Genomic DNA, 20,065 nt, shown 5'->3' with positions numbered 1-20,065 from the left:
AGGGATTTTGATACAACTTGGCACAAATGTTCACAAGCATGAGACAGAGTGTCATGCGCAAGAACCAGGTCCCTAGGTCTAAGGTCAAGGTCACACTTAGAGGCCAAAGGTCAGATACAAGAATGGCTTTGTCCGGAGCATTTCTACTTCATGCATGGAGGGATTTTGATGTAACTTGGCATAGTTGTACACCATCATGAGACGGAGAGTCGTGCACTGGTCCCTTCTTTTGAATTACTTCCCTTTGCTGTTACTATAAATAGCTTATATTGTAACTTTTTCATTACAAGTCGTAGGGAAAAATCAAGACCACTTTTCTGTAGTACAACATGCATGTTACATCCAGTTTTGATGTGTATTTTGACCAATCTCTATCTGGTAAGGATTTTTGTGTGGACTTATAATTTTTTTTTCGATTTTTTTTCGGTTTTTTATAATTGATCGTAGGGAAAAACCAAGACCACTTTTCTGTTGTACAACATAGATGTTACTTTCCAATTTTAGGTGTATTTTAAGGTATCTCTACCTGGTAAGGAGTTTTTTTGTGGACTTAGAAAAACAAAAGAATTACAATGATTACTAAACAACCACAAAATTAAAATTCCATCTGCAAATACAGGTGCTAGAGTAAAGAAATTTGCTGTGACGGGCGTATATTGTGACAATCATGCACTCTTGTTTTTGTGTGAATTTTCTCCTATTCAACCAGTACAGCATGATTCTCTCTCTCTCCCCCCCCGCAGCCCCACCACCCCCACCCAAAACTCACCCCCGCCTCCAGCCCGCCCGCTTAGCTCAGTAGGTAGAGTGTTGGTCTACGGATTGCGGGGTCATGAGTTCGATCCTCGGGCGGGGCGTATGTTCTCTGTGACTATTTGATAAACGACATTGTGTCTGAAATCATTAGTCCTCCACCTCTGATTCATGTGGGGAAGTTGGCAGTTACTTGCGGAGAACAGGTTTGTACTGGTACAGAATCCAGGAACACGGTTAGGTTAACTGCTCGCCATTATATGACTGAAATACTGTTGAAAAACGGCGTTAAACCCAAAACAAACAAAATCACCCCCGCCTCCTGCCAGATATGGAAAAAGTGAACTGTTCCATCCTCATTAATAAACTGTATGGTATCCTAACAACTCCTGTTCACTCACTTTGGAACAAAATAATGATTTAATGATAAGTAATATGTAAAAACAGTTTGGTAAGATTTGATCGATTGATGCTTGGGAAAGGAGAGGATGGGCAGATATATCTCACGATAAGGATATTTATATCTTGGCTTGTTGAATCTCCTTTTGGGAATTTTTATATAAGATATATTCATTAACTGAATAGTCTGGTAACTTCCTTGTTGAGATAAATCAACAACAGATTATTGTATACTTAAACATTTATCATACGGTGTTATTTTTAACATGAAAAAGAGTTTTCTCCTTTGAACAAAATGTCAAGTTTTGTGTTTTATCTGATCACTTTGGAAAAAATATTAGAAAATTTATAGGTATTGATTTCTCCTGAAGTTCAGTTACTGTCCAGGCATCTTAAATCAACTTGTTTAAATTGATCTATCTTTTCTCATGCACCGGGGGAAAAAGGCGGGGGCAATGGACTTCTGATTCATAACTTTTAGGTGAGGAAATGCGAGAACAATGAAGTGTCGAAGTGCTTATATATATTATTATTTCCGTGATATATCATTGTTGTATGACTGAGTCGAAGTCCATTGTTTGTGAACCACTTGACTAATGACTGTAACTTTATAGACCACTGTAAGTCGCCATCAATGATAATTAATGTTTGATTTGATGGATTTTATGCAGTTTTTTTCTTCTTTCAACATTATTTTATTAATAAAATTATGTTGATCAGTTTTAACAGTGTTTACTGGTACATGAGTCAGAGATGGAGGTTAAATGACCTTTGACATAGGACAAGTGCAGACAGTCAACTTGGAGAACATAAACCTAGCACAGGATTTGAACCTGGCACCTCCTGATCGAAAGTCTAACTACAATTGCCACTGAATGGCAGGAATGACAGCATCATATATAATCTCAGTTTCAGGCACACCACACCCAGTCAGTGTTTGATTGAATGCAGAACAAATAAACTTCCTGGATCGGTGGTTATTTTTTTTTAAGAAAAAGGGAAAATGATACAAAGTTTGGGACATGTTCATTAAGTTACAGAAATTTCATTGTTTTATTAAATGAACACTAGAATTATTCTGTTTTAAGTCATAGATTTTATCTTTTTTAAATAGTCACAATATAATATGATATACAAGTTGGTTATAAATTTCACTTTAAGGATATCTCACATACTTGGCCTATTAGAATATAAAAATGTATATGGTGTATTTAAAGAAACTTATCTAAGCCCTCTTTACACAATAGTTCAGTTTGTTTGTCAGTTCCAGTCTTGTCCATGTTATATCAATGTGCAGAAAAAGTAACCTATCTGTTACCTGCTATACAGGATGACACAGTAGTGCATGTAACAGTCCTGAAACTGTTTTGAATTCTGTTTTCACATATTTCTGGAATATTTTTCTCACTATACTTTGAGTATATATACATACATATATATCAGGCACTTTGCTGTAATTGGTCTGGTATATTGTGGTGGTGATTTAGCTCTATCATATATGTGGGTTTTAACTTTTATAATGACAAGACTGGGCACCAACCAATGCCAGCATAATTCATTTTATCTCACATTATCCAAAGTTAGAGACACTATTGAGACTTCATTCCATTCCTCTAAGATTTTCTAGGGAAGTTATAAAGAAAAAGCCTCTTTTATTTTTAAAAAAAAAAGTATTGAAAGGTGCTCTTTTGAAATTTTGTTTGTTTCTGCCTTTAAATTTCATATTATCTGTGTACATGTCATTGGAATTATTACTTTATTAGTACAAGATATTGCTCTTGAATTAGTCAAGAGGATTTTGTATTGAATTTGTCTATCATTTAACCCTTACCCTGCTAAATTTCTATAATGAACTTTCAATTTGGACTGTACCATTATAATGAACTTTCAATTTGGACTATACCATTAAAAGGGGTACTTTAATATAAAAAGATGAGCCGCGCCATGAGAAAACCAACATAGTGGCTTTGCGACCAGCATGGATCCAGACCAGCCTGCGCATCCGTGCAGTCTGGTCAGGATCCATGCTGTTCGCTAACAGTTTCTCCAATTCCAATAGGCTTTAAAAGCGAACAGCATGGATCCTGACCAGACTGCGTGGATGCGCAGGCTGGTCTGGATCCATGCTGGTCGCAAACGCACTATGTTGGTTTTCTCATGGCGTGGCTCAGATAATGACAGAAAGACACAATTTAATCAGTCTGTCAAGCATGATTAAATCATGTTCAGCATGATTAAAGCATTTCTCTTGAAAGGCAGCATCAAATATGGTCTTAATTTCAGTCTCAGTTCAGGGTTTATTTGCTTGATTGAACACAAACAGGAAGTATTGTTTTCACATGGACTTTGTTTCTTTTGGCTATGCTCCATAATAAGGTTTCTAGGAAATAGGGATGTTTTAATTAGAATACTGTATTCTGGTTTTTAGCCTACTGACAGCTCTTGTTAAGGTTAAAGTTTATTTTTGTGGTAAGTGGTCTTATTAGAGTAATTGAGGTAAGGGGTTATTTGGGACTGAAAACAGATTATTAATGAATAGCAGGATGGTCTTTTCAAAGTGGTTTGTGACCATTGAAGTATGGAAGAAAAAGTCCATTTGGAAGAATGGTCTTTTTAGTGAGGTGGTCTTTATTTAGAGGTGGTCTTAATATGGGGTTTTCCTGTAATTGGTAATTTAGTTGTACAGTTTTCAGGTATCTTTAATAAAGTGTTTCTCCATTTCTCGATGCTCTAGTACAAAATTACTGCTAAAAATGGATGAAGAGTTTCTGTCATTTTATCTGTCAGTAAAATCTCATGGATGACCTTTAAAGTTTTTTTGTATCATACCAATGATAGAAGAAGTGTAAGAAAACATGCTTTTTTGTTTGCAAAAAATGTTATTGTTGACCTGTTTATTATCTTGTGAGTTATAGACTATGTCAGGATATTAATCTTACTAATTACAGTATAAATAGTGTAAACAGGTCTATTCTGTACCCTTGTTTTACCAAAATAAGAGTCCCTCTCTAGTTTTAAAGTATGATACAAAATGCTGATTTTTAGCTCACATGAGCACAAAGTACTCAAGGAAAGCTACTGCGAACATCCTGCGTTCCTGGTCTGTCATCATGCGTCATCAGTGTGTATCATGCATCATCTACAGTTTGACTGTTAATACTTTAGATTTCACAGTTTTGACCCAATCTTAAAAAGACTTTGTGATCTATTTGATCTTCACAGTACTTTTTCAGAATGTTTGTCGTCAGCCTCAAACACTTGTTTACTTGAGGTCAAAAACTAGGTCACTAGGTCAAATCATAATCACTAAGACTCTAAAAGCTACTTTCCATTTGATTTTCATACAAAATTGTCAGAGAGTTGTCTCTGTGAAATCTAGGTCAAGTTTGAATTTGGGTTACCTGTGTTCTTAAACTAAGCCAGTAGGTCAGATCATAGAAAAACCCTCTAAATAGCGCTCCAGAGGCCACAATTTCTTTTTGATTACCATAAAGTCAGGATGTTTGTCTCTATGAAACTATTTCAAGTTGTAAACTGGGTTACTTGATGTCTGCAACTTGGTCTCAAATCGTAGAAAAACTTAACTAACACTCGAGAGGCCACATTTTCTACTTGGTAATCATAAAACTGTGCCTGGTTGAAAAGTGAGGTGCATGAGATCAATAACTAGGTCACTTGGTTAAATCATAGAAAGAAAACTTTGTTAAACACTTTCTACTTGATCTTCATAATACTTGGTCAGAATGTTTGACTGTTTAAGTCTAGTACAAATTTATAACTTGGTCACTTGTGTGAAAAACTAGGTCACTAAGTCAGATCATTGAAAAAAGAAACTTAATGATCTGCCTTACGGACATAAAGCATGGTCTTAATGTTTGTCTCTATGATTTCTACTTTAAACAATATCACAGAAATATTTCTGCAACAGCCCTATACCAAGTTTGTTCAAACAATTCCAGTTTGCCCAAAATAAGGCCACCAGAGGCTATAGTAACTTTTTCATATATGTATACAGTATTTCCTGTATGCATGTATTGGATACCTTTAAGAAAAATCTTGTCAGAAAACACTGGCACAATATCAAATAATTTCAGATATATTTTCCATGTATGACCCTCTACCAAAATTATTCACTAAGGTGAGCGATCTAGGACCAGGCATATGGCCCTCTTATTGATCATTTCATAATCTAGTGTCATCCTGTATCTGCTGTTAAAATAACACAAGTTATACAGATACCATTGGTGCCCTGTAACTCTAGTGCATATGTTTTTACAAAGAAATTAAAAATCCTTTTATCTTGTTTTGGAAATTTATCTTTTAAAGGGAACAATTTTGTAACTAGATATATCAAATAAGTAATCTCCTGTCAGATAGGTATTATTTGTATTTAGATTTGTAGCTAGTTAAAACTATACATATTTTATGTTTTGGCAGATATTATCTTCAAGGAAGTAAAATGGTGCATTGATGATCATGAACGCAGATTAAAATCCCCCAACAATGCCTGTTATTGAAATAAGTATATGTCCAGTCTAAACGGATATGACATGAATAAAGTGGAAAACCAGGAAACACTAGTCAAGTGAAAAAACGTCTAAGAGAGTTATGTGCTGCATAGGATAATTAACTTCTATATGAGGTAAGAACCTTTTTTAGTTATTGATGGGAAAGGATAATCATTTTTCTTGAGGAGAGCAGTAGAACTGGGGAAAAGTAGTCTGTACCCAGACACTAAGTTGAATAACCTAAAGCTATTTAAATTTTCAATGCAAGGTCATCTTGTGTTTCTTTAGTATTTTTAGTAGTATCCAAAGCACATCCTCATCCCCTAGACTTGCAACCCCAACTCATGGTAATACATAAGCTTTTGTAACCGCTTGATGTCTGCGTGCGACTTGCGTCGTGTGTCTTGTGACCGTCAAAAATTTCTAAAAAAATCTTCTCTAAAACCACTAGGTAGATTTACACCAAACTTCACTTGAATGATCCTTGGGTGGCCCCCTTTCAAAATTGTTCAAAGAATTCAATTCCACAAAGAACTCTGGTTGCCATGGCAACCGAAAGGAAAAACTTTAAAAATCTTCTCAAAAACCAGAAGCCCAAGAGCTTAGATATTTGGTGTGAAGCATTGCCTAGTGGACCTCTACCAAATTTTTTCAAATCATGACCTCAGGGTCAAAATTGATCCCACTCGAGGGGTCATATGATTTTACATAGGAAAATCTTAAAAAATCTTCTCAAAACCCAGAAGCTTAGAGCTTAGATATTTGACTTGTAGCATTGCCTGGTGGACCTCTGCTAAAATTGTTCAAATCATGACCCCGGGGTCAAAATTGACCCCGTCCCAGGGGTCACTTGATTTTACATAGACTTCTATAGGAAAATCTTCAAATTTAAAAAAAAAAATAAACCAGAAGGCCTAGGGCTTAGATATTTGACATGTAGCATTGCCTAGTGGACCTCTACAAAATTTGTTCAAATCATGACCCCCGGGGTCAAAATTAACCCCGCCCCAGGAGTCATTTGATTTTACATAGGAAAATCTTCAAAAATTTTCTAAAAATAAACCAGAAGGCCTAGAGCTTAGATATTTAAGATGTACATTGCCAAATTTGTTCAAATCATAACCCCCGGGGTCAAAATTGACCCTGCCCTAGGGGTTACTTGATTGTACATAGAAAAATCTTCAAAATTTTCTAAAAATAAAGGAGAAGGCCTAGAGCTTAGATATTTGACATGTAACATTGCCTAGTGGACCTCTACAAAATTTGTTCAAATCTTGAACCCCCCCCCCCCCCCAGGGTAAAATTGACCCCACCCCAGGGGTTAATTGATTGTACATAGGGAAATCTTCATAAATTTGCTAAAAATAAACCAGAAGGCCTAGATCTTAGATATTTGATATTTAACATTGTCTAGTAGACTTCTACAAACTTTGTTCAAATCATGACTCCCGGCATCAAATTGGCTCGGCATCAAATTGGCCCCGCTACAGGGGTTACTTGATTGTACATAAGAAAATCTTCCAAAAAATGTCTAGAAATAAACTAGAAGACATAGAGCTTAGATATTTGGTGTGTAGCATTGCCTAGTGGATCTCTGCCAAGTTTGTTCAAATCATGACCCTGGGTCGTACTTAAATGCAAATCTTCATAGCAACCATTTAAACAGGTGAGCGATACAGGGCCATCATGGCCCTCTTGTTAAGTCTTGTATTGTGAAAAATTAACATGTGACTGTACAGTGACAGGAATTGGGGGGCACTGGTGTGGTGGGGAGAGAGTAAGAGTGGGCGCCAGTGGCCTATTGATACACATCTAGTTACTACTACCAGTAGATAGACTAGGTGGAAAAGGTGCCTATATTGCAAGCTGAAACAAAAGTGAATGTTCCTTAGGAAAAGTGCAATGGAGTTTTAAGAAAGTATACTGGTAGATCTGTTTCAAACTGTCATTACAGTCATGTTAGAATTGATATATTTAAACTTGAAACAGTTACCTTTTGCAAAATATATAGCTGTCTTCCTCATTTGTTGCATGTTCAGGGAGTCAAAATCAGTATTTTATTAACCTGAAAAAAGTTAAATTGACCAAAGGCCAAGGTCAGGGCATCTGCTGTCAATCGCCAGTGTTGCCATTTGCGATAATTTAAAGAATTTTGCGCTAAATTTTGCGAACTGGCGAAAGTAAGTGGCGCATAGTTTTTTTTAGTCGTTCGTTTTTATCTGTAATGATATAATTAGAGGTCCAAGAATTGGTTCTCGATACACGTGTTTACCTAGGCTCTGGTTGAGAATAAAATTGATAACCGGTCTAGGCGTGTATTTGTCAAATTGACTGTTGATGTTGGTTGACACTTTGAAAAGATAATTGGGTAACAATGTGTGAATTGATAGTTAATCAGTTGTCAAAACACCAACTTGTATGTTTGAAGTCTGCTGAGAATTCACCAAAATTAATGCCTTATGTGTTGCGATTTTTACAAAAAAATCAACATGTATTTTTAGCCCACCATCATCAGATGGTGGGCTATTAAAATCACTCTGCGTCCGTGGTCCGTCCGTCCGTCATTCCGTCCGTCCGTCCGTCCGTCCGTCCGTTAACAATTTCTCGTTATCGCATCTCCTCAGAAACTACTGGGGGGATTTTGACCAAACTTTGCCAGAATGATGTATTGGTACCCTAGTTGTGTCCCCCTGAAAATCAGACTGGTTCAACAATTTATGAGTGAGTTATGGCCCTTTGTTTATTTTTATAATTTATATAGATTTATATAGGGAAAAACCTTGAAAACCTTCTTGTCCAAAACCACAGAGCCTAGGGCTTTGATATTTGGTATGAAGCATCATCTAGTGGTCCTCTACCAAGATGATTCAAATTATTTCTCTGGGGTCAAATATGGCTCCGCCCTGGGGGTCACATGGTTTATATAGACTTATATAGGGAAAAACTTTGAATGACCTCTTGTCCAAAACCACAGGGCCTAGGGCTTTGATATTTTGTATGTTACATCATCTAGTGGTCTTCAACTAAGATTGTTCAAATTATCCCCCTAGGGTCAAATATGGCCCCGCCCTGGGGGTCATATGGTTTACATAGACTTTTATAGGGAAAAACTTTGAAAATTTTCTTGTCCAAACCGCAAAGCCTAGGGCTTTGATACTTGTAATGTAGCATCATCTAGTGGTTCTCTACCAAGTTTGTTCAAATTATCCTCCTAGGGTTAAATATGGCCACGCCCCGGGGGTCACATGGTTCATATAGACTTATATAGGGAAAAGCTTTTAAAATGTTCTTGTCAGTAACTACAACATTCAAACTTGGACCACATGTATGGTTTTGAGTGGCAAGATGAACCTTGACATGAGTTGACCTTGATTTTGACCTAGTGACCTACTTTCACATTTCTGTAGCTACAGCCTTCAAATTTGGACCACATGCATAATTTTGTGCACTGGAAAAAACTTTGACCTTATTTTGACCTAGTGACCTACTTTCACATTTTTGAAGGTACAGGCATCAAATTTGGACCATATGCATAGTTTTGTGTTTCAAAATGAAATTTGACATTGATTTTGACCTAGTGACCTACTTTCACATTTCTCAAGCTACAGCCTTCAAATTTGGACTACATGCATAGTTTTGTGTACTGAAAAAAACTTTGACCTTGACATTGACCTAGTGACCTACTTTCACATTTTTGAAGGTACAGGCTTCAAATTTGGACCACTTGTATAGTTTTGTATTCTGAAATAAAATTTGACCTTGATTTTGACCTAGTGACCTACTTTTACATTTCTCAAGCTACAGCCTTCAAATTTGGACCACTTGCATAGTTTTGTGTGCTGAAATGACCTTTGACCTTTACATTGACCTAGTGACCTACTTTCACATTTTTAAGGTACAGGCTTCAAATTTGGACCACATGCACAGTTTTGTATTCCGAAATAAAATTTGACCTTGATTATGACCTAGTGACCTACTTTTACATTTCTCAAGCTACAGCCTTCAAATTTGGACCACATGCATAGTTTTGTGTACTGAAACAAACTTTGACCTTTACATTGACCTAGTGACCTACTTTCACATTTTTGAAGGTACAGGCTTCAAATTTTGACCACATGCAGAGTTTTGTATTCCGAAGTAAAATTTGACCTGGATTTTGACCTAGTGACCTACTTTTACATTTCTCAAACTACAGCCTTCAAATTTGGATCACTTGCATAGTTTTATGTACCGAAATGAACTTTGACCTTAAGATTGACCTAGTGACCTACTTTCACATTTCTGTAGCTACAGGCTTCAAATTTAGGACCACATGCATAGTTTTGTATACCGAAACAAATTTTGACCTTGACATTGACCTAGTGACCTACTTTCACATTTTTGAAGGTACAGGCTTCAAATTTGGACCACATGCATAGATTTGTGTTGTGTATGGAAATGAAATTTGACCTTGAGCTAGTCAATAAGTCTTGAAATTTGGAACACTCAAAAATGGCACATTGGTGGGCGCCAAGATCACTCTGTGATCTCTTGTTTATTCAAATCACTCTGCGTCCGTGGTCCGTCGTCCTTCCGTCCGTCCTTCCGTCCGTTAACAATTTCTCGTTATCGCATCTCCTCAGAAACTACTGGGGGGATTTTGACCAAACTTTGTCAGAATGATGTATTGGTACCCTAGTTGTGTCCCCCTGAAAATCAGACTGGTTCAACAATTTTTTAGTGAGTTATGGCCCTTTGTTTATTTCTATAATTTACATAGATTTATATAGGGAAAAACTTTGAAAATCTTCTTGTCCAAAACCACAGAGCCTAGGGCTTTGATATTTGGTATGAAGCATCATCTAGTGGTCCTCTACCAAGATGATTCAAATTATTTCCTTGGGGTCTAATATGGCCCCGCCTCGGGGGTCACATGGTTTATATAGACTTATATAGGGAAAAACTTTGAAAAACCTCTTGTTCAAAACCACAGGGCCTAGGGCTTTGATATGTTGTATATGACATCATCTAGTGGTCTTCTACTAAGATTGTTCAAATTATCTCCCTAGGGTCAAATATGGCCCTGCCCTGGGGGTCATATGGTTTATATAGACTTATATAGGGAAAAACTTTGAAAATCTTCTTGTCCAAACCACAAAGCCTAGGGCTTTGGCATTTGTAATGTAGCATCATCTAGTGGTTCTCTACCAAGTTTGTTCACATTATCCCCCTAGGGTCAAATATGGCCCCGCCCTGTGGGGTCACATGGTTCATATAGACTAATATAGGGAAAAGATTTTAAAATCTTCTTGTCAATAACCTACAACATTTAGATTTGGACCACATGTATGGTTTTGAGTTGTAAGATGAACCTTGACATGAGTTGACCTTGACTTATACCTAGTGACCTACTTTCACATTTCTGTAGCTACAGCCTTCAAATTTGGACCACATGCATAGTTTTGTGCACTGAAAAAAACTTTGACTTTGACATTGACCTAGTGACCTACTTTCACATTTTTGAAGGTACAGGCTTCAAATTTGGACCACATGCATAATTTCGTGTTCCAAAATGGAATTTGACCTTGATTTTGACCTACTGACCTATTTTCAAATTTCTCAATTGAGCTACAGCTTTCAAATTTGGACCATATGCATAGTTTTGTGTACCGAAACAAACTTTGACCTTTACATTGACCTAGTGACCTACTTCCACATTTTTGAAGGTACATGCTTCAAATTTGGAACACCTGCATAGTTCTGTGTTCCGAAATAAAATATGACCTTGATTTTGACCTAGTGACCTACTTTCACATTTCTCAAGCTACAGCCTTCAAATTTGGACCACTTGCATAGTTTTGTGTACCGAAATGAACTTTGACCTTAAGATTGACCTAGTGACCTACTTTCACATTTCTGTAGCCACAGGCTTCAAATTTAGACCACATGCATAGGATTGTGTACCAAAACAAACTTTGACCTTGACATTGACCTAGTGACCTACTTTCACATTTTTGAAGGTACAGGCTTTAAATTTGGACCACATGCATAAATTTGTGTTCTGAAGTGTAATTTGACCTTGATTTTGACCTAGTGACCTACTTTCACATTTCGTCCTTGAAATTGATCTAGTGACCTACTTTCACATTTCTCAAGCTAGAGCTTAGCTTTCGAATTTGGACCACATGCACAGTGTTGTGTACGGAAATGAAATTTGACCTTGAGCTAGTCAGTAAGTCTTGAAATTTGGAACACTCAAAAATGGCACATTGGTGGGTGCCAAGATCACTCTGTGATCTCTTGTTGTGACATGCAGTTGTATGACAAATGTTTAATTAGTACGAAAGAAATTACTTTGTTACTTTTTGCAAATATTTTAGATAATTTTGTAATTCCTCAGTTTTCCTAAAAGATTTTAACGTTGGATGTTAAAACAACACCACAGCAGACTCAATTTGTATCCTGGCTAATTTCTTTGAAATGTTCAGAAACTGGAAAAATATCAGTTGCTTTCATGGCTTGTAAAAAATCTTTAGATGAGTGTTCAACTCGACCTTCTAAAATAGCAAAAATTCAAAAATTTCCTTTCAGAAAGTTTAATGAGTCCTGGAAAATTGGTAATTCAAGGATAGATATGATTCTAAAACTAAGGAAATGTTCTGTGACATTTGTATCCGGGCACAAATTGCTTTTACATCTACAGTTATCTAATACACCTTGTTATTAGTCCCCTACTGGTTGAAAACCAGTTTCAGGGGCTATAGGAATGCGCTTTTCCGTCCGTCATTCCGTTCGTCTTTCCGCTGTCTGCAATTCCGTGTCAGGTCCATAACTCTGTCATCCATGAAGGGATTTTAATATTACTTGGCACAAATGTTCCCCATGATGAGATGACGTTTCTTGCGCAAAACCCGGACCCGTAGCTTAAAGGTCAAGGTCACAATTGGAGGTCAAAGGTCAACAGGGCTTTTTTCCTGACCAGTCCATAATTCTGCCATCCATTGAGGGATTTTAATATTACTTGGCACAAATGTACCTCATAATAAGACGATATGTCATGCACAACTTTCAGACCCCTACCTCAAAGGTCAAGGTCACACTTGGCAGTCAGATGTTAACATGGCATGAACAGGGTCTGTTTCGTGTCCGAACCATAACTCTGCCATCCATGAAGGTATTTTAATATTACTTGGCACAAATGTTCCCCATGATGAGGTGATATGTCGTGCGCAAAACCCTGAGCCCTAGCTCAAAGTTCAAGGTCACAATTGGAGGTCAATGGTCAATAGGGTTTTTTTCCTGTCCGGTCCAGAACTCTGACATCCATCAAGGGATTTTAATATTACTTGGCATAAATGTTCCCCATGATGAAACGACGTGTCATGCGCAACACCTGGAACCCTAGCTTAAAGGTCAAGGTCACACTTTGAGATCAAAGGTTTATGGGACATTTTTCCTGTCCGGTGTATAACTTTGTCATGCAAAACAGGATTTGAATATTACTTGGCACAAATGTTCACCACTATGAGAGGGAGTGTCTTGCACAAGAACCTGGTCCCTAGGTCGAAGGTCAAGGTCACACTCAGATGCCAAAGGTCAGATACAAGAATGACTTTGTCTGGAAAACTTCTTCTTCATGCATGGAGGGATTTTGATGTAACTTGATATAAATGTTCACTATCATGAGACAGATTGTTGTGCGCAAGAACCAGGTCCCTAGGTCTAAGGTCAAGGTCACGCTTAGAGGTCAAATGCCAAATTCAAGAATGACTTTGTCCGGAGCATTTTTATTTTATGCATGGAGGGATTTTGATGTAACTTGGCACAAATATTCACCACCATGAGGCACTCTTGCTTTTTTAGAGTTATTTCCCTTTGTTATGCCCCCGAAGGGAGGCATATAGTTTTTGAACCGTCTGTCCGTCTGTCAATCTGTCGGTCTGTCGATCTGTCGGTCTGTCAGTCTGTCGGTCTGTCGGTCTGTCAGTCTGTCCGCAATTTTCGTGTCCGGTCCATATCTTTGTCATCGATGGATGGATTTTCAAATAACTTGGCATGAATGTGTACCACAGTAAGACGACGTGTCGCGCGCAAGACCCAGGTCCGTAGCTCAAAGGTCAAGGTCACACTAAGACGTTAAAGGATAGTGCATTGATGGGCGTGTCCGGTCCATATCTTTGTCATCGATGGATGGATTTTCAAATAACTTGGCATGAATGTGTACCACAGTAAGACGACGTGTCGCGCGCAAGACCCAGGTCCGTAGCTCAAAGGTCAAGGTCACACTTAGACGTTAAAGGATAGTGCATTGATGGGCGTGTCCGGTCCATATCTTTGTCATCGATGGATGGATTTTCAAAAAACTTGGCATGAATGTGTACCACAGTAAGACGACGTGTCGCGCGCAAGACCCAGGTCCATAGCTCAAAGGTCAAGGTCACACTTAGACGTTAAAGGATAGTGCATTGATGGGCGTGTCCGGTCCATATCTTTTGTCATCGATGGATGGATTTTCAAATAACTTGGCATGAATGTGTACCACAGTAAGACGACGTGTCGCGCGCAAGACCCAGGTCCATAGCTCAAAGGTCCTAAACTCTAACATCGGCCATAACTATTCATTCAAAGTGCCATCGGGGGCATGTGTCATCCTATGGAGACAGCTCTTGTTTTACTATAAATAGCTTATATTGTAACTTACTTATTACAGACCGTAGGGAAAAATGGACACCAGTTTTCTGTGGTACAACATGCAATGTTACATCCAATATTTTGGTTGGTGTATTTTGACTTATAGATCTCTACCTGGTAAAGAGTTTTGTGTGGACTTATATGATTTTTTTTTTTTTTTACTATAAATAATGTTACCTTTTTGATAATCGGCCAAATATGCTATATGAAAACAACTATAGGGTTTTATATATACAAATTTTAATCCAAGTCTTTTGTTTATAGCATACTGTATATATAGTACAATATTGTTTATACATCATTGACAGATATCAGTTCATTATACTATACTGCAGTAGAGAAAATTAGGTGCCTTCCAGTAGGGGACTTTGTATTGCATGGCAATACTTCATTCACTTGTTATTCCTAATATAATTATTTACAGCATTTATTTCCCTACGCACAGTATGACAGCCAACTAAGAGAAATATAAGTGGCTCAGAACTTTTGCTCTAAAGTGGCTCTAACTTTTTAGCTCACCTGTCACAAAGTGACAAGGTGAGCTTTTGTGATCGCGCGGTGTCCGTCGTCCGTCCGTGCGTCCGTAAACTTTTGCTTGTGACCACTCTAGAGGTCACATTTTTCATGGGATCTTTATGAAAGTTGGTCAGAATGTTCATCTTGATGATATCTAGGTAAAGTTCGAAACTGGGTCACGTGCCATCAAAAACTAGGTCAGTAGGTCTAAAAATAGAAAAACCTTGTGACCTCTCTAGAGGCCAAATATTTCATAAGATCTTCATGAAAATTGGTCAGAATGTTCACCTTGATGATATCTAGGTCAAGTTCGAAACTGGGTCACGTGGGTTCAAAAACTAGGTCAGTAGGTCTAAAAATAGAAAAACCTTGTGACCTTTCTAGAGGCCATATTTTTCATGAGATCTTCATGAATATTGGTCAGAATGTTCACCTTGATGATATCAAGGTCAAGTTTGAAACTGGGTCACGTAGGGTCAAAAACTAGGTCATTAGGTCTAAAAATAGAAAAACCTTGTGACCTCTCTAGAGGCCATATTTCTCAATGGATCTTCATGAAAATTGGTCAGAATGTTCACCTTGATGATATCTAGGTCAAGTTCGAAACTGGGTCATGTGGGGTCAAAAACTAGGTCAGTAGATCTAAAAATAGAAAAACCTTGTGACCTCTCTAGAGGCCATATTTCTCAATGGATCTTCATGAAAATTGGTCAGAATGTTTACCTTGATGATATCTAGGTCAAGTTCGAAACTGGGTCATGTGGGGTCAAAAACTAGGTCAGTAGATCTAAAAATAGAAAAACCTTGTGACCTCTCTAGAGGCCATATTTCTCAGTGGATCTTCATGAAAATTGGTCAGAATGTTCACCTTGATGATATCTAGGTTAAGTTCGAAACTGGGTCACGTGCGGTCAAAAACTAGGTCAGTAGGTCTAAAAATAGGAAAACCTTGTGACCTCTCTAGAGGCGATTTCTTTCAATGGATCTTCATGAAAATTGGTCAGAATGTTCACCTTGATGATATCTAGGTCAAGTTCGAAACTGGGTCACGTGGGGTTAAAAACTAGGTCAGTAGATCTAAAAATAGAAAAACCTTGTGACCTCTCTAGAGGCCATATTTTTCATGAGATCTTCATGATTATTGGTCAGAATGTTCACCTTGATGATATCTAAGTCAAGTTTGAAACTGGGTCACGTGGGGTTAAAAACTAGGTCAGTAGGTCTAAAAATAGAAAAAACCTTGTGACCTCTCTAGAGGCCATATTTCTCAACGGATCTTCATGAAAATTAGTGAGAATGTTCAGCTTGATGATATCTAGGTCAGGTTTGTAACTGGGTCATGTGCGGTCAAAAACTAGGTCAGTAGGTCGAAAAATAGAAAAACCTTGTGACCTGTCTAGAGGCCATATTTTTCACGAGATCTTCATGAAAATTGGTGAGAATGTTCACCTTGATGATATCTAGGTCAAATTTAAAAGTGGGTCACGTGCCTTCAAAAACTAGGCCATTAGGTCAAATAATAGAAAAACCTTGTGACCTCTCTAGAGGCCATATTTTTCAATGGATCTTCATGAAAATTGGTCAGAATTTTTTATCTTGATGATATCTAGGTCACATGTGCTCAAAAACTAGGTCACTATGTCAAATAATAGAAATAATGACGTCATACTCAGTTCAACACTGGGTCATGTGGGGATAGGTGAGCGATTCAGGACCATCATGGTCCTCTTGTTTAAATTGGCGAAAAGGTTGGCGACAAGTACAAAAAACCCAGAGGAGGCCCTGCAAGGCGGATATCACTTTTCTCAGGTTGATAAATTAACCTCAAAAGCAACAATCATTTTTTTTATTATCAAATCCAACAAATTGAAGGTAACATAAGGAAGAAAAATAAAATCCAAAGCATTTGCAGCAGTTGGTCAGTTTCTGTGTGAAACTCTTAAAATTATGTACTCCGCATGATAATGACACCAAACTGTTATGACTCCATTACTGGAGATCAGTATATATGTGTTTTGGCGCTGCCTGCAAGTTAGTATGCCTTTACCATTTATCATGTGACAGTATTTAGACCAACAGAAAGAATATTTTTTTTTTGTGTTGGATTTAACGTCGCAACGACACATGATAGGTCATATGGCGACTTTCCAGCTTTAATGGTGGAGGAAGACCCCAGGTGCCACTCCGTGCATTATTTCATCACGAGCGGGCACCTGGGTAGAACCACCAACCTTCCATAAGCCAGCTGGATGGCTTCCTCACATGAAGAATGCAACGCCCCGAGCGAGGCTCGAACCCACATCGATGAGGGGCAAGTGATTTGAAGTCAGCGACCTTAACCACTCGGCCACGGAGGCTCAGAAAGAATATAAATATGGATTTAAGAAAAGAAATAATATTGTTTTCTGTAATTGAAAATGTTGAAGAAAATAGAGAAGTTACTGCTATTTTTGCTCTTCAAATGACAAATTGAGAAAATATTGTTTAGGCCATACCAAATTGATTAATAGTTCTTCGGAAAATTTTCAAAAAAAATTGGAGCGGGCGAGCGAAATTTTTATTTTATTTTTTTTTTCTCAATTTTGATTTTTTCAGAGGCGGGTAGATTTTACATGGAGCGAGCGGGCTTTTTTTATTTTTTTCCCAGCTTGGACCCTTGAGGAGGCGGTTATGATTATACATGAAGTTAACATTTCTTTAGAAATAACACAGAAATCAAACATTTACAGTGTGGGTAACACAGTATATAGCTTTTCTATTATGTTTTAAAGACTACATGAATGATTTTGCAAATAAATTCTTGCCAAACCTCACTGAATCACTTTGTTTTTCTTAGTTATAATTTCTAAGGGATGAGAGTCTTATTTTTAATTTTGATTTTTCTACATTAATCTGAAGGCCTGCCTATTTAACGGCACAGCATGAGGAATATTTAAGACAAAACAGGCACATGTGTGGAATAACATTTCTTCTGAAGCACAGTTAGATGGCTTGGGCACATGAACAACTTTGTGCCCTAGTGGAACTCCAACCCATACAGGTGAAGGGAAGTAACAAACCACTTGACCAGTGAGACCAAACAGAGTTGGTCATACAGATGCTTCGACATTGCTCAAATCCCTTTGGAATAATTTCTTAACAGATCAGGCTAGCTTATGTTTTTGTGGTGGAGATTCATTTCAGGCAAAAATGATAACAAGACTGACAAAGAATGATCCCAATATGGCCACCCTTAAAGTGTTATATGGCCACCCTTAAAGTGTTGTTTGTTTTGCTTTGACTGAACTAGAAATTTAGAGTTGGGGAGGTCTGTTTTTTCCAGTTTTTTTTTTCGTTCTATCAATTCACAGCCAAGTAATAGACAAACAGGCAAAATTGGGGTTACAAAAGGACATATTTTATATCTACACTACTTATTTGAAAAACTAAACAATTTTTAAATTGACTAAATGCGTTTCGATAGAATATCTGACTGCTGTACTAAAGAAGTTACGTTCAAAAAGATTTGGCCTAGACAATGTGATAGGTCGGTCAGGATCTGTGAACAAACATTTTTTTAAGATAGTAGTTGGCCTCAGCTTTGGGCTCTAGATATAACATACTGAACTAAACAACTGATAACAAATGGTTTGAAAACTATATTTGAACAATATTTCCAAATATTTTAACTGCATCCCCGTGCACGTCTTACAAGTCGTGCTTCGTTCCTTTCACTGTATTGAACAAAAGTAGAACGTGCCTACTTCATTACCTACCGACACATCGAAGGCCATGTGTGGCACTAGCACAGACACTCCAGATTTAAAACAAATGATGAACAACACCATAATTCCTGACTTTTTGAGTTTTGGTCATCAGTAACATGTATTACGGATGCATGAAATCCGATCAATATCACTTTGACGCATTAAAACAGCGATAAAACCTGCTTTGCCGTTATTATTCCAGACCGCGTAATCGGGAAAAAAATCATTTTTTTCGGAGATTTTTATGTACGTGCGGGCGGGTGATTTTTATTTTTTTTTCTCGGGAATGAAATTATTGATGCGGTAGTTCCGACGAACGACATATCAATTTGGTATGGCCTTAATATGATATAAATATAGTTCTTGTTTTCTTTTAGCTCTTTCAGTTCATCAAAAGCTACAAAAAAAGCAACCTGTTTTACAAGGTGGGTTTTTTGTACTTTTGATTTACGTCAAGCTACTGTGATACAAAAAGAATATAAACAGAGTATTTACTTTATAGCGTGACATATTGCATATATTAAGCTCGCCAAATGTTTGACATATTTATGGGTGATGTATTATCATATAGTGTATTATTAAGAAGCATACATATTGTAGTATAATTATAAAACAAAAGGGCCAGAATGGCCCTTTATCGCTCACCTGCTATCATTGCACTTAAGGACAAGAATGTCAAAAAACCATAATTAAGATCAATCAAAAGAATTATGAGAAAATATAGTTGAAATTTTCTTAAAGTTACTTCATATAAAATTATTTTTAAATCATGCCAGTAGTTTCATACAAGAAGTTTTCTGTATAGCGACATGGGAAAATGAGCCCCTCCCCCAGGCGGCCACTTTTTCAATGAATCAAAGTTATTTGAAGGAATTTGGTAGAGGGTCACCCAAGAAACATTTGTGTAAAATTATTTTGAAAACGGACCAGCAGTTTCTGACAAAGAGATTTTCAAAGTTCTATATAGGCATATAGGGAAAAGAAGCAAAACCCCTTGCCCGGGGCTGTTTTTGCTGAATCAAAATTATTTGAAGAAATATAGTAGAGACTCACCCAAGGAACACTAGTCTTGTGTAAAATTGTTTTGAAATCAGTTTTCTATATAGCCATATTTAGTCCAAAAGACAGGAGCAACGAAGGGAAGAAATTCAACCAAAAAGGAAAAAAAAAATCTTACAAGGTACAGATATGTCAAAATACTCTAAAAATTGGAGGTACCATCCATGTTGTACCACAGAAAAGTGGTCTCGGTTTTTCCTGTAACGGCCGATAATAAAAAAGTTACTAAAAAAGCTATTTATAGTTACATATAAGGGAAGTAATTATTACAAAACAAAATCATATGACCTTTGACCCCTAAGTGTGACCTTGACCTTGAAGTGAGCCATCCAAACCATGCGCTCTGCACGTTGTTTCGATGAGGTGAACATTTGTGTCAGGTTTCTTTGAAATCCTTCAAGGGGTTCAAGAGTT

At 37.4% G+C, this 20,065-nt stretch overlaps 1 long non-coding RNA gene across 1 annotated transcript in view; it reads left to right on the top strand.

The window, feature by feature from the left end:
• Window positions 1-19,049, top strand: part of LOC128547888 (uncharacterized) — a 40,824-nt gene extending 21,775 nt beyond the window's left edge. Inside the window, exons 2-3 of the long non-coding RNA XR_008366745.1 lie at window positions 5,590-5,794; window positions 18,970-19,049. This is a non-coding gene — a long non-coding RNA (uncharacterized LOC128547888). The remainder of the gene's footprint in view (window positions 1-5,589; window positions 5,795-18,969) is intronic.
• The last annotated feature ends 1,016 nt before the right edge of the window (window positions 19,050-20,065 follow it).

Source organism: Mercenaria mercenaria, chromosome 13 (genome assembly GCF_021730395.1).
Source record: "Mercenaria mercenaria strain notata chromosome 13, MADL_Memer_1, whole genome shotgun sequence".
Taxonomy (NCBI): Eukaryota; Metazoa; Mollusca; class Bivalvia; order Venerida; family Veneridae; genus Mercenaria; species Mercenaria mercenaria.
Note: the sequence above shows the minus strand (reverse complement) of the source record. Positions and strands in the feature narration are given on the sequence as shown.